Source organism: Tamandua tetradactyla, chromosome 4, assembly GCF_023851605.1.
Source record: "Tamandua tetradactyla isolate mTamTet1 chromosome 4, mTamTet1.pri, whole genome shotgun sequence".
Classification (NCBI taxonomy): domain Eukaryota; kingdom Metazoa; phylum Chordata; class Mammalia; order Pilosa; family Myrmecophagidae; genus Tamandua; species Tamandua tetradactyla.
In genome coordinates, this window is record NC_135330.1 from 167,008,501 (window position 1) to 167,021,598 (window position 13,098).

Sequence of the window (13,098 nt, forward strand, 5' to 3'; positions counted from 1 at the left end):
GTCCAGCTGGTTTAGCAAACGGTTTAGTTATGAGGAGAAAATCCACGGGAGACCATTCAAATGCCAGGCAGGGACGTTTCATGTGTAACTCGGAGTCGACCAGGCTCGGATTTTTGAGTAGAAAAGAGATATGGTTAAACTGGGCTTCCTGAATAACGTCTGTGAAATGAGAAAACGTCTCTTCTGTTTTCATTTGAAAGTAGTTTCCAGAGATTAGTTGTGGGTTTTTAAGATAGCCTCCTTAATTTGTTTCCAGTTGGGGAGAACAGACAGTGAATACCTAACATTTTTTTAGTTTCTGCAGTCTCTCATTTCCTTACTTTGGCGGTAAAATAAGGGTCTTCTCCTTGCAGAGGTTAATATCCTGGGCTTCTTTTCCCAAATAATCAAATAGGCCAAACAGTTCCTCGCCTGTGTGAAGTGTCTCTGATTCATGTAAAACAGTGAATCTGCACTTGTTTCTCTGGCTCACGGTCTTTTTTCAAATAAAGCAAATCTGTCCACACAGGTAAGAGCTGTTGAACTTTATCAACCCCTCTTATCTATGTCCCTGTGAGAGACCATGCAGAGCTGGTTGTGCTGTCGAGGAGCAGCTTGGCCAAGCTGCCTTGTCTGGCTTCTCTTCCCTGTCCTCTGGGGGGTGGGGGTGGGGGTGGCTCCTGGCCCGTGGCTCCCGGGGGTCAGAAACCTAGGGTGGCTTTGTACTTCTGAATAGTGCTGCCTCTGGGGAGGCAACCAGCCTGGATGAAGGGCTGAAGTAAGGGAGACTTGATTCTTGCTTTTCATGGTATACTTTGTGGAACCTTTATGGTTTTGTGCCATGTTCATGTATTACCTGTTAGGAGATAATTAAACAATTTTTAAACTTCATCTGTCTAAAGTACATAATTTTGCATCTACTGCTAGCATGAAATCTAAGAGAATGCTCAGTAAACAAGGATGACAGTTATCACTCCAGACAGATTGAAGAGGAACGCTTTTTGCAAAAGTTTTTTTTTTTTTTTTTTTGGCAGTTTTAAATATAAGCTACCTAAAAATGCCACCTTAAAATAAATTCGTAAAAAATTTATTCATGGAAGAAGCCCAAGAGGTCGAATTACAGAAAGCTGGTATGCTGGGTTCTGGAGCCCCCAAAGGACTTCTAAGGGCCATGTGTTCAGAGTGAAGAGATAAGCACTTGCCATTTAAGGGGAGCGAAAATCAGCTATATCAGAGACCCAAGAAAGCAAAGGATGAGAAGTGGGTGAAATCCACTCAGACCCACGTTTGCCCTCAGAAACCAGAAAGGGCCCTTGTGACAAAGCTTTAATTAGTTTCCGTAGAAGGACTCATGGGTAGCATTTATCTGAGTTCTTGCCTATTAAAAATATTTGGCTACTAAATTTGAATCAGAGTTTGGTTGAGTTTAAAGTCGTGATTGTTTTTTTGTTGCCTTGTGGATATTTTTTGGCATTCAAACGTTGGACTGGCTAGGAACAAGTCTAAAATTCTGTCTTCTCATATTTTTCTTGAACTTTTGCCCAGGTCCCCAAATGATTGTTTCTTAATTTTTCAAGATGAGTGATGGCATAGAAAATATCTTGGTGTTGATTGTTTTATTTTAGTTATTCCTGAGATATATGTTCATTTATTGTGGAGAATCATCTTTTCTTTCTGTAATGTTTTCCTGAATATGCCTTTAACTTTTTTCCCTTGTTCCATTATTTAAATTTTATTTTCCTTGGGGATGTCAATTGTGAGTATATTGGACCTCCTCTCTCTTCTATAGCAGTCATTTTTCTCTCTTAACTCTTCTGCTTGCTCTTTCTCAGTCCTTCCCTTCAACACCCTCAGGTTTTCACCAATTCATATTTTCTTTTACCTCTTTCCAAACTGGCCTGCATTTTGGTGGTGGTGATGTTCAATCTTTCCATTTTTTCCCCGAGGTCTGCCCTAATGCTTTATTTCCTTCTGATGTTTTTTCCCACAGATTTCCCTGAACACTTGCAAATTATCTTGTGTTTTTGTTTGTAGAATCACTGATTTCATTGTGTTGTGTCATTTTGTGACAGTGTGTTTGGGCCAAATTTTAATCTGTTGCATGTAACATTTCTTTGGTGGGCGTTCTTCATCTGTCATTTATTTTCTTTGTTTCCTCTTCTTTCTTCTTGTAGCATCTTTGTAAAAGCCTTTATTTATTGTTATTTGACAATTTCTTCATGAGCTAGTTATTTGCAGGAGTAGGCCATGTAGGCCAGAGGAATTCCTTCTAAGGAATTCTTATAAGATGTTGTGTTCATATAAATTTATTTTAATGTTGTTCTTTCATTGTCTTCTGGAAAGGTAATGTAAGGTGTCTTTTGCTTTTACCTTGCCTCAGCCTGAGACCACCTCCTGCAAATAAGGCTTCCCTGTAGTTGCTCATTCAACTTTTCTTTCATGCTTGTGGGGATTTCATGTCTCTGTGTCCAGGAGGAGCTCTTTCTGAAACCTGCACATATGTTCCAATTGTTTCAGGAGAACTACTGGTTTTGATGCTAAAGATGTTCTACGTAAATACGGCTCTCCCATTTTATCTGCGATCTGTAGCCATGGGCAACCTTACAGAGCTTTTTCATTTTCTTCTTTTTGAACTTCAGGGCAGTTTGACAACTTTCTCACATTTTGTGATTTGGGGACAGATGTCTTTTAGTTTCTTCAAGGATGGAGTTTGAATGTATTTTTTTAGTGTGCTCCTTGATTACTTTTGGATGATTTCTAAGAAGTCTTTAAACCCGGATTTTATGACATGACAACTCTAGTTTTCTGTCTTTTATCTGCCAGTTAGAAACCTTGTTGCGTTTTTCATTGTTGTGCTACTTCTTTTTTTTTTTTTTGCATTTAAATGGTTAAATTTATTAGTTTTGATTCAATATTAGACTTTCAGTGCTTCACATACAATTTCTTTTTTTTCAATTTTTTATTAATTAAAAAAAATTACACGAAATTAACAGCACTGAATTATGTGTGTGACTGTGGTTGAAAGGGGAGGTTTAGAGTCGAGTATGTCACTAGAAGCATAGTCCCACTAGAATGGGACTGTATAACACAGTGAGCAGTTGTACGCTTTATCCTGTTCTAAAACTGGTTGTGGTGATGAATGAACAACTAGATACTGTGAACCATTTTGTACATTTTGGGTGGACTGAATGATATGTGAATATATTTCAATAAAAAACTGCTTTAAAAAAAAAATTACACGAAAGAAACAAACATTCCCAACACATACACTCAGCAATTCACAATATTATCACATAGTTGCATATTCATCATCATGGTCATTTCCCGGAACATTTGCATCAATTCAGAAAAAGAAATAAAAAGACAACAGAAAAATAAAACAAAAACAGAAAAAAAATTTTTACATACCATACCCCTTACACCTCCCTTTCATTGATCACTAGCTACTTCTTTTAAAGCAACTCTTTAAATAGATCTGAGAAATAAAGTAGTTTAATAAACAATTTCTCACTTTCAGTTGGAAGTGATTACATTAATAATAATGAATCCCAAGGAAAGAGTATCTGTTTTCTTAAAGCATGGATAAGTTTTTATAAGCCCCCAGCTTTTAGGTTTGTTTGCCTAAAAGATGGCATTTTGTGATTGGGCTTACCATTTTGATAGCAAGCATCAATTAAGATTATCCATTTATGACTTGCCAGAGTTCCTGAGATATTCCCCTGGCATTCTTAGGTTGCTCAGCTTAATACTCTTGGCTGGAGATATGTTTGAATTAAACAGTGCTTTCCAAGTACGGCAACAGTTTGTATGCAAGTATGATGACAAACAGAAAGTATGGCATACTTTGTTAAAACATCGGTATCCAGAAATGGAAATAATATAGGCATGGGTCATTCAAGGACTAAAGAAAAGTGAATTTAAGGTACCAGATAGCTATTAATCACTAACTCAATTTGATATTTAATGCCAAGATGCTAAACATAACAATATATTCATCTAAAGATCTTGGACAAGAAGCAGAGAAAAGGTTCAATTTAGGGAGTGAAGACCTTGTACTTGACTTAGGTGTAGCACAAGGGAAAATGTATTTCCAGGGGGGCCCTTTGATGTGGGCTGACCTGGGAGAATAGGTTCCCTTCTCCCTACTAGCAGCTCCCCAGATGGGTGACAGAGCCACAGGCTGACCCACACCTCATGTATCACTACTTGTTATCTCATCTCAGAGTAGTGGGAGCAGAAGTGGAAAAGCCAGGCATAAATGACTGAGGGTGAGGCCTGTCCATTTGGATGGAGTTCAGGGAATAGAAGGCAGGGCTAGGAGGCAGGCAGCAATGGATTCTTCAAGAGGCAGGGGAGAATTAGCATCAACATAGGAAAAGTTGAAACAGGAGGCTGGGAATGAAAAAGGCACATGTCGTTGATAATCATAGTTTCCTCTAGAGATTGCGTTTTTAAATTTATCAACTTAAAAATTTTTTCACACCTACTACACAGTTGCAAAAATAATATGAATACCCACAGAGTACTCCAACATGCCACCAGATTCTCGATCCACCAGTTTTTACATTTTGTCCCATTTGCCAATTCTTTCCTCCCTCCCTCCCTGCTTCTTTTTCTCTTTCTTCTCCTTGGATTCCTACAGTGCATATATTGGTACACCTAATGGTATCCCACAGGTTCCAACAGACTTCATTGACTTTTCTTCGTTCTCTCCTATTTCTGCTCCTCAGACTGATGATATCAAATGCTCTTTCTTCAGGTTCACTGATTCTTTCTTCTACCAGCTCCAATCTGCTGTTCTAGGGAATTTTAAATCTCTGTCAGTGTAGTCTTCAACTCTGTTTGGTTCCTTTTCATAATTTCCATCTTTCTATTGATATTTTCTTTGTATTCATCTGTCATTACTCTGATTTCTTGTAGTTCTTTGTCCATGTTTTCCTTTAGCTCTTTTTTTTAATTTTTTTATTAATTAAAAAAAAAAGTTACAGGAAAGAAACACAAACATTCCCAATATGTGATCATTTCATTCTACATATATAATCAGTAATTCACAATAGCATCACATAGCTGCAGATTTATCATCATGATCATTTCTTAGAACGTTTGCATCAATTCAGAAAAAGAAACAAAAAGACAACAGAAAAATAAAACGAGAACAGGAAAAAAAAAAAACCATACACACCATACCCCTTACTCCTCCCTTTCATTGATCACTAGCATTTCAAGCTGAATTTATTTTAACATTTCTTCCCCCTATTTATTTTTATTCCATATGTTCTACACATCTGTTATCTACAAGGTAGATAAAAGGAACATAAGACACAAGGTTTTCACAATCACACAGTCACACTGTGAAAGCTACACCATTATACAATCTCATCAAGAAACATGGCTACTGGAACACAGCTCTACATTTTCAGGCAGATCCATCCAGCCTCTCCATTTCCTCTTAGATAACAAGGTGATATCTACTTAATGCATAAGAATAACCTCCAGAATAACCTCTCCACTCTGTTTGGAATCTCTCAGCCATTGACACTTTGTCTCGTTTCACTCTTCCCCCTTTTGGTCGAGATGATTTTCTCAATCCCTTGGTGCTGAGTCTGAGTTCATTCTCGGATTTCTGTTCCATGTTGCCAGGAAGGTCCACACCCCTGGGAGTCATGTCCCACGTAGACAGGGGGAGGGTGGTGAAACTGCTTGTTGTGCTGGCTGGAGAGAGGGGCCACATCTGAGCAACAAATGAGGTTCTCTTGGAGGTGACTCTTAGGCCTAATTTTAAGTAGGCTTGACCTATCCTTTGTGGGGTTAAGTTTCATATGAAGAAACCCCAAGACTGGGGGCTCTGCCTATAGCTTTGGTTGTCCACACTGCTTGTGAGAATATCAAGAATTCAACTTGGGGAGTTTGAATTTTCCCCCGTTCTCACCTTTCCCCAAGGGGACTTTGCAAATACTTTCCCGCTCATGGATCAAATCACTCTGGGATTCATTGGGGCATCTCTCTGGACAAACCAACAAAATCTCACGTCTTACCCAAGGTTCCGTGTACTTATATTGTTCAACCAAGATAAGTTATATTAGGAAATGCACTAGTCAAAATATAAATTTTGTACCAAAAAACATTTTTTGCTTTAGTCTCACACATAAGTTGAAATTTTAAAATATTAAGTACCATCTATTTTCAGCACCCTGCAGTAATGACATTCCTTTGTTCTTCCTCATGCAAAAACATTTTTAAAATTTTTACATTTAGTCACTGCCATTATACACTCTAGGTAATCCTAGGTTATACCATCTCAATCTTTATTGTCTATCTTTCTTTCTGATTTCATTTGTGTCCCCAGCCCTCCTTCCTCTATCATTCTCACATTCAGCTTCATTCAGTGTTTTAACGTAATTGTATTATAGTTAGGTAGTATTGTGCTGTCCATTTCTGAGTTTTTGTATCCAGTCCTGTTCCACAGTCTGTATCCCTTCAGCTCCAATTACCCAATATCTTACCCTATTTCTATCTCCTGATGGTCTCTGTTACAAACAAAATATTCCAAGTTTATTCACTAATGTCAGTTAATATCAGTGAAACCATACAGTATTTGTTCTTTAGTTTTTGGCTAGTCTCACTCAGCATAATGTTCTCAAGGTCCATCCATGTTGTTACATACTTCATAAGTTTATTCTGTCTTAAAGCTGCATAATATTCCATTGTATGTATATGCCACAGTTTGTTTAACCACTCGTCTGTTGATGGACACTTAAGCTGTTTCCATCTCCTTGCAATTGTAAATAATGCTGCTATAAACATTGGTGTGCAAATGTTCATTTGTGTCTCTGCCCTTAAGTCCTCAGAGTAGATACCTAGCAATTGCTGGGTCATATGGCAATTCTATATTCAGCTTTTTGAGGAACCGCCAAACTGCCTTCCACCGTGGTTGCACCATTTGACATTCCCACCAACAGTGAATAAGTGTGCCTCTTTCTCCACATACTCTCCAGCACTTGTCATTTTCTGTTTTGTTGATAATGGCCATTCTGGTGGGTGTGAGATGATATCTCATTGTGGTTTTGATTTGCATTACTCCAATGGCCAGGGACGTTGAGCATCTGTTCATGTGCCTTTAGGCCATTTGTATTTCCTCTTCTGAGAAGTGTCTGTTCAAGTCTTTTTCCCATTTTGTAATCGGATTGGCTGTCTTTTTGTTGTTGAGTTGAACAATCTCTTTATAAATTCTGGATACTAGACCTTTATCTGATATGTCGTTTCCAAATATTGTCTCCCATTGTGTAGGCTGTCTTTCTACTTTCTTGATAAAGTTCTTTGATAATGCAAAAGTGTTTAATTTTGAAGAGCTCCCATTTCTTTCTTTCTTTCTTTCTTCAGTGCTCTTGCTTTAGGTATAAGGTCTATAAAACTGCCTCCAATTATAAGATTTATAAGATATCTCCCTACATTTTCCTCTGTTTTATGGTCTTAGACCTGATGTTTAGAGCTTTGGTCCATTTTAAGTTAACTTTTGTATAGGGTGTGAGATACGGGTCCTCTTTCATTCTTTTGTATATGGATATCCAGTTCTCTAGGCACCATTTATTGAAGAGACTGTTCTGTCCCAGGTGAGTTGGCTTGACTGCCTTATCAAAGATCAAATGTCCATAGAGTAGAGGGTCTATATCTGAACACTCTATTCGATTCCATTGGTCAATATATCTATCTTTATGCCAGTACCATGCTGTTTTGACCACTGTGGCTTCATCATATGCCTTAAAGTCATGCAGTGTGAGACCTCCAGCTTCGGTTTTTTTCCTCAAGATACTTTTAGCAATTTGGGGCACCGTGCCCTTCCAGATAAATTTGCTTATTGTTTTTTCCATTTCTGAAAAGTAAGTTGTTGGGATTTTGATTGGTATTGCATTGAATCTGTAAATCAATTTAGGTAGAATTGACATCTTAACTATATTTAGTCTTCCAATCCATGAACATGGTATGCCCTCCGTCTATTTAGGTCTTCTGTGATTTCTTTTAACAGTTTCTTGTAGTTTTCCTTTGTATAGGTCTTTTGTCTCTTTAGTTAAATTTATTCCTAAGTATTTTATTCTTTTAGTTGCAATTGTAAATGGAATTTGTTTCTTGATTTTCCCCTCAGCTTGTTCATTGCCAGTGTATAGAAACACTGCAGATTTTTGAATGTTGATCTTGTAACCTGCCACTTTGCTGTACTCGTTTATTAGCTCTAGTAGTTTTGCTGTGGATTTTTCAGGGTTTTTGATGTATAGTGTCATATCATCTGCAAACAGTGATAGTTTACTTCTTCCTTTCCAATTTTGATGCCTTGTATTTCTTTTTCTTATCTAATTGCTCTGGCTAGAACTTTCAACACAATGTTGAATAACAGTGGTGATAGTGGACATCCTTGTCTTGTTTCTGATCTTAGGGGGAAAGTTTTCAGTTTTTCCCCATTGAGGATGATATTAGCTGTGGGTTTTTCATATATTCCCTCTATCATTTTAAGGAAGTTCCCTTGTATTCCTATCCTTTGAAGTGTTTTCAACAGGAAAGGATGTTGAATCTTGTGAAATGCCTTCTCTGCATCAATTGAGATGATCATGTGATTTTTCTGCTTTGATTTGTTGATATGGTGTATTACATTAATCGATTTTCTTATGTTGAACCATCCTTGCATACGTGGGATGAATCCTACTTGGTCATGATGTATAATTCTTTTAATGTGTTGCTGGATTCGATTTGCTAGAATTTTGTTGAGGATTTTTGCATCTATATTTATTAGAGAGATTGGTCTGTAGTTTGTTTTTTTTTTGTAATATCTTTGCCTGGTTTTGGTATGAGGGTGATGTTGGCTTCATAGAATGAATTAGGTAGCTTTCCCTCCACTTCAATTTGTTTTGAAGAGTTTGAGCAGAATTGGTGCTAAGTCTTTCTGGAATGTTTGATAGAATTCACATGTGAAGCCATCTGGTCCTGGACTTTTCTTTTTGGGAAGCTTTTGAATGCCTGATTAAATTTCTTTACTTGTGATTGGTTTGTTGAGGTCATCTATTTCTTCTTGAGTCAAAGTTGGTTGTTCATGCCTTTCTAGGAAGTTGTCCATTTCATCTACATTGTTGTATTTATTGGCATAAAGTTGTTCATAGTATCTTGTTATTACCTCCTTTATTTCTGTGAGGTCGATGGTTATGTCTCCTCTTCCATTTCTGATCTTATTTATTTGCATCCTCTCTCTTCTTCTTTTTGTCAGTCTTGCTAAGGGCCCATCAATCTTATTGATTTTGTCATAGAACCAACTTCTGGTTTTATTGATTTTCTCAATTGTTTTCATGTTCTCAATTTCATTTATTTCTGCTCTAATCTTTGTTATTTCTTTCCTTTTGCTTGCTTTGGGGTTAGTTTGCTGTTCTTTCTCCAGTTCTTCCAAGTGGACAGTTAATTCCTGTATTTTTGCCTTTTCTTCTTTTCTGATATAGGCATTTAGGGCAATAAATTTCCCTCTTAGCACTGCCTTTGCTGCATCCCATAAGTTTTGGTATGTTGTGTTTTCATTTTCATTTGCCTCGAGATATTTACTGATTTCTCTTGTAATTTCTCCCTTGATTCACTGGTTGTTTAAGAGTGTGTTGTTGAGCCTCCACATATTTGTGAATTTTCTGGTGCTCTGCCTATTATTGATTCCCAATTTCATTCCCTTATGATCTGAGAAAGTGTTTTGTATGATTTCAATCTTTTAAAATTTGTTGAGACTTGCTTTGTGACCCAGCATATTGTCTATCTTTGAGAATGATCCATGAGCACTTGAGAAAAATGTGTATCCTGCTGTTGTGGGGTGTAATGTCCTATAAATGTCTGTTAGGTCTACCTCATTTATTGTAATATTCAAATTCTGTTTCTTTATTGATCCTGTGTCTAGATGTTCTTTTCATTGATGAGAGTGGGGAATTGAAGTCTCCAACTATTATGGTAGATGTGTCTATTTCCCTTTTCAGTGTTTGCAGTGTTTTCCTCATGTATTTGGGTGCATAAATATTTATGATTGTTATGTTTTCATGTTGAATTGTTACTTTTATTAGTACATAGTATCCTTCTTTGTCTCTTTTAACTGTTTTACATTTGAAGTCTAATTTGTTGGATATTCGTATAGCTACTCCTGCTCTTTTCTGGTTGCTATTTGCATGAAATATCTTTTCTCAACGTTTCACTTTCAACCTATGTTTATCTTTGGGTCTAAGATGTGTTTCCTGTACACAGCATATAGAAGGATCCTGTTTTAAATCCATTCTGCCAGTCTGTCTTTTGATTGGGGAGTTCAATCCATTAACATTTAGTGTTATTACTGTTTGCGTAGTACTTTCCTCTACCATTTTGCCTTTTGTATTTTGTACGTCATATCTAATTTTCCTTCTTTCTAAACTCTTCTCCACACCTCTGTCTTCTGTCTTTTCGTATCTGTCTCTAGTGCTCCCTTTAGTATTTCTTGCAGAGCTGGTCTGTTGGTCACAGATTCTCTCAGCGATTTTTTTGTTTGAAAATGTTTTAATTACTCCCTCATTTTTGAAGGACAATTTTACTGGGTATAGGATTCTTGGTTGGCAGTTTTTCTCTTTTAGTAATTTAAATATATCTTCCCACTGTCTTCTCGCCTCCATGGTTTTTGCTGAGAAATCTACACATAGCGTTATTGGGTTTCCCTTGTATGTGAGTGATTGCTTTTCTCTTGCTGCTTTCAAAATTCTCTCTTTCTCTTTGACCTCTGACATTCTGATTAGTAAATGTCTTGGATTACATCTACTTGGATCCATTCTCTTTGGGGCACGCTGCACTCCTTGGATCTGAAATTTTAAGTCCTTCATAAGAGTTTGGAAATTTTCTGTGATAATTTCCTCCATTAGGTTTTCTCCTCCTTTTCCCTTCTCTTCTCCTTCTGGGACACCCACAACACGTATATTCACACGCTTCATATTGTCCTTCAATTCCCTGAGTTCCTGCTCGTATTTTTCCATTTTTTCCCCTATCTTTTCTTTTTCTTGCTGGATTTCAGATGTTCCATCCTCCAGTTCAGAAATCCTATGTTGTCTCTTGAAATCTACCATTGTAGGTTTCCATTATTAACTCTTCTACTGTGTCTTTCATTCCCATAAGTTCTGTGATTTGTTTTTTCAGATTTTCGATTACTTTTATTTGTTCTTTTCTTGCCTTCTTTATATCCTCCCTCCATTCATTGATTTGGTTTTTGATGAGGTTTTCCATTTCTGTTCGTATATTCTGAATTAAATGTTTCGGCTACTGTGTGTCATTTGAATTATTGGTTTGTTCCTTTGACTGGGCCATATCTTCAATTTTCCTGGTGTGATTTGTTATTTTTTTGCTGGCGTCTAGGCATTTAATTACCTTCATTAGTTTATTCTGGAGTTTACCTGCAGTTCTTTTACCTAGGGTTTTCTTGCTGGATGAATTTGTTATCTATTTGTTCTTTGACATTCCGTTCAGCTTTTTCTGAACTTCTAGCTTAGGTTTTGTTTAACATAGGAGAATTTTTCATTTGTTTTCTTGTTTCTCGCCCTGCAGTATGTTGCATTTTTCTCCCCATCCTGAGGAGGGTCTACATAGGTATATAGAACCCAGCTGGATTTTCCCAGACCAAACTGGCCTCCTATGAGGAGGAAAGAGTCGCCTGCGTCAGTTTTCCCTGAGGGTGAGACTCAGCAGGTTGACAGACTTTCCTGTGAATTCTCTGGGCTCTGTTTTTCTTATCCTGCTCAGTATGTGGTGCTTGTCTGCTTGCAGGTCCCACTAGCATAAGATGATGTGGTACCTTTAACTGTGGCTGGGGGCGTGGTTGAGACAGAGGAAAGGTTGTAGGCTGCTTTTAATGGCTTCAAATTACCAAGCCCTGGGGTCTGAATTCCTTCAGAGAAGGATTCCACCTGAGTTGGGCTTCACCCCTCCACTGGTGAAGACACAGTTCCGGACAAGACCATGAAACGAGCTTGTTTCTGCCTATGCCTGGGGAAATTGCAGCCTGAGAAGCCCTGCCACTGTATCCAAAGGCCGTCAAGCCTTTGTAGAAACACAGCCACAAGAACCTCTGTTTCCTTCTCTCTCTTTTTTTTTTTTTCCGTCAGCCCTGCCCCCTTAGCATCGGGGCAAAAATGAGCGACCTCCACTTTGAGCAGGTTCACCTGAGCTGGGGGCCTATTTTTAGTAGTTCGAATTTGTTAATTAATTCCACAATTGGTGTTTGGTTGGGCTCAGCCCCTGCTGCTTTTCCCCCCAGGGGGGGGAAAGGGAAAAGTCTTTCTCCTTTCCCCCCCCGGGAAGCAGCCTGTGGGGGAGGGGCACCAGCTGCTGCGGCTTGGGGAATTCATGGTTCTGGGGGGGCTCGTAGTCGGTCCCCCTGGTCCAGACTGGGGTACTCTGTGTGTCCGTTCACTGATGTGGCCCCTGGAGCTGTTCTGTATTGTTTCTGGTTATTTACTAGTTGTTCTGGAGGATGAACTAAAACGCGCACATTACTAAGCCGCCATCTTGTCCCGGAAGTCCTTCCTCTAGCTCCTGAAGCATGACTCTTTGCAGGTTGACTATGGAAGTGCTCTCCTTCAGAGTTCATCCATACAGAGAGTTTAGAGAATAGCTCCAGGCCAAAGCATAGGGGCCTCACTGATTCTTTCTGTAGGTGTTGCTCACAGTTAGAGATGTTAGGAATGGCACCTGTTGCCTAGGAATTGGTTTCCTCATGGTCTCAAGCCCTGCATTTTATGTCCTACAGCCAGTAGTCCCTTGCCTCTGGTAGCTGTTTTTCTGCTCTCTCACAGCATTCTGTTGGGGAGCTCTGTGTACTATCTTCTATACACGGGGCAATTTCTGGGACAGTGAGTCCCTCAGCCCCCAGATGACAGACAGCGGTTTACATGCTTCTAGTATGTGCATTAGGGCTATTCTGCTTCCTCCAGAACTGGAACCAGGGAGCAGCACTGGGAGAGTAGATCTGCTCCATGGTGAGCAGGTGAGGGATGGGGATGGGACCAGCCAGGGCACCTTGAGATCCTACTTCTTCTATTTTGCTTTTATTGTGAAAAATAACATATATAAAAAAGCAATAAATTTCAAAGCGCA

General features: G+C 38.6%; 1 protein-coding gene across 6 annotated transcripts in view; it reads left to right on the forward strand.

The window, feature by feature from the left end:
* Positions 1-13,098, forward strand: part of FARP1 (FERM, ARH/RhoGEF and pleckstrin domain protein 1) — a 356,780-nt gene that overhangs the window by 66,553 nt on the left and 277,129 nt on the right. The window contains exon 1 of one of the 6 annotated variants that reach the window (XM_077158565.1): positions 2,230-2,531. The exons of the other annotated variants lie outside the window; for them this stretch is intronic. The gene's annotated coding sequence lies outside the window, so the exon portion shown is untranslated. Of the gene's footprint in view, positions 1-2,229; positions 2,532-13,098 lie in introns of those variants that run through there. 6 annotated transcript variants of the gene reach the window in all.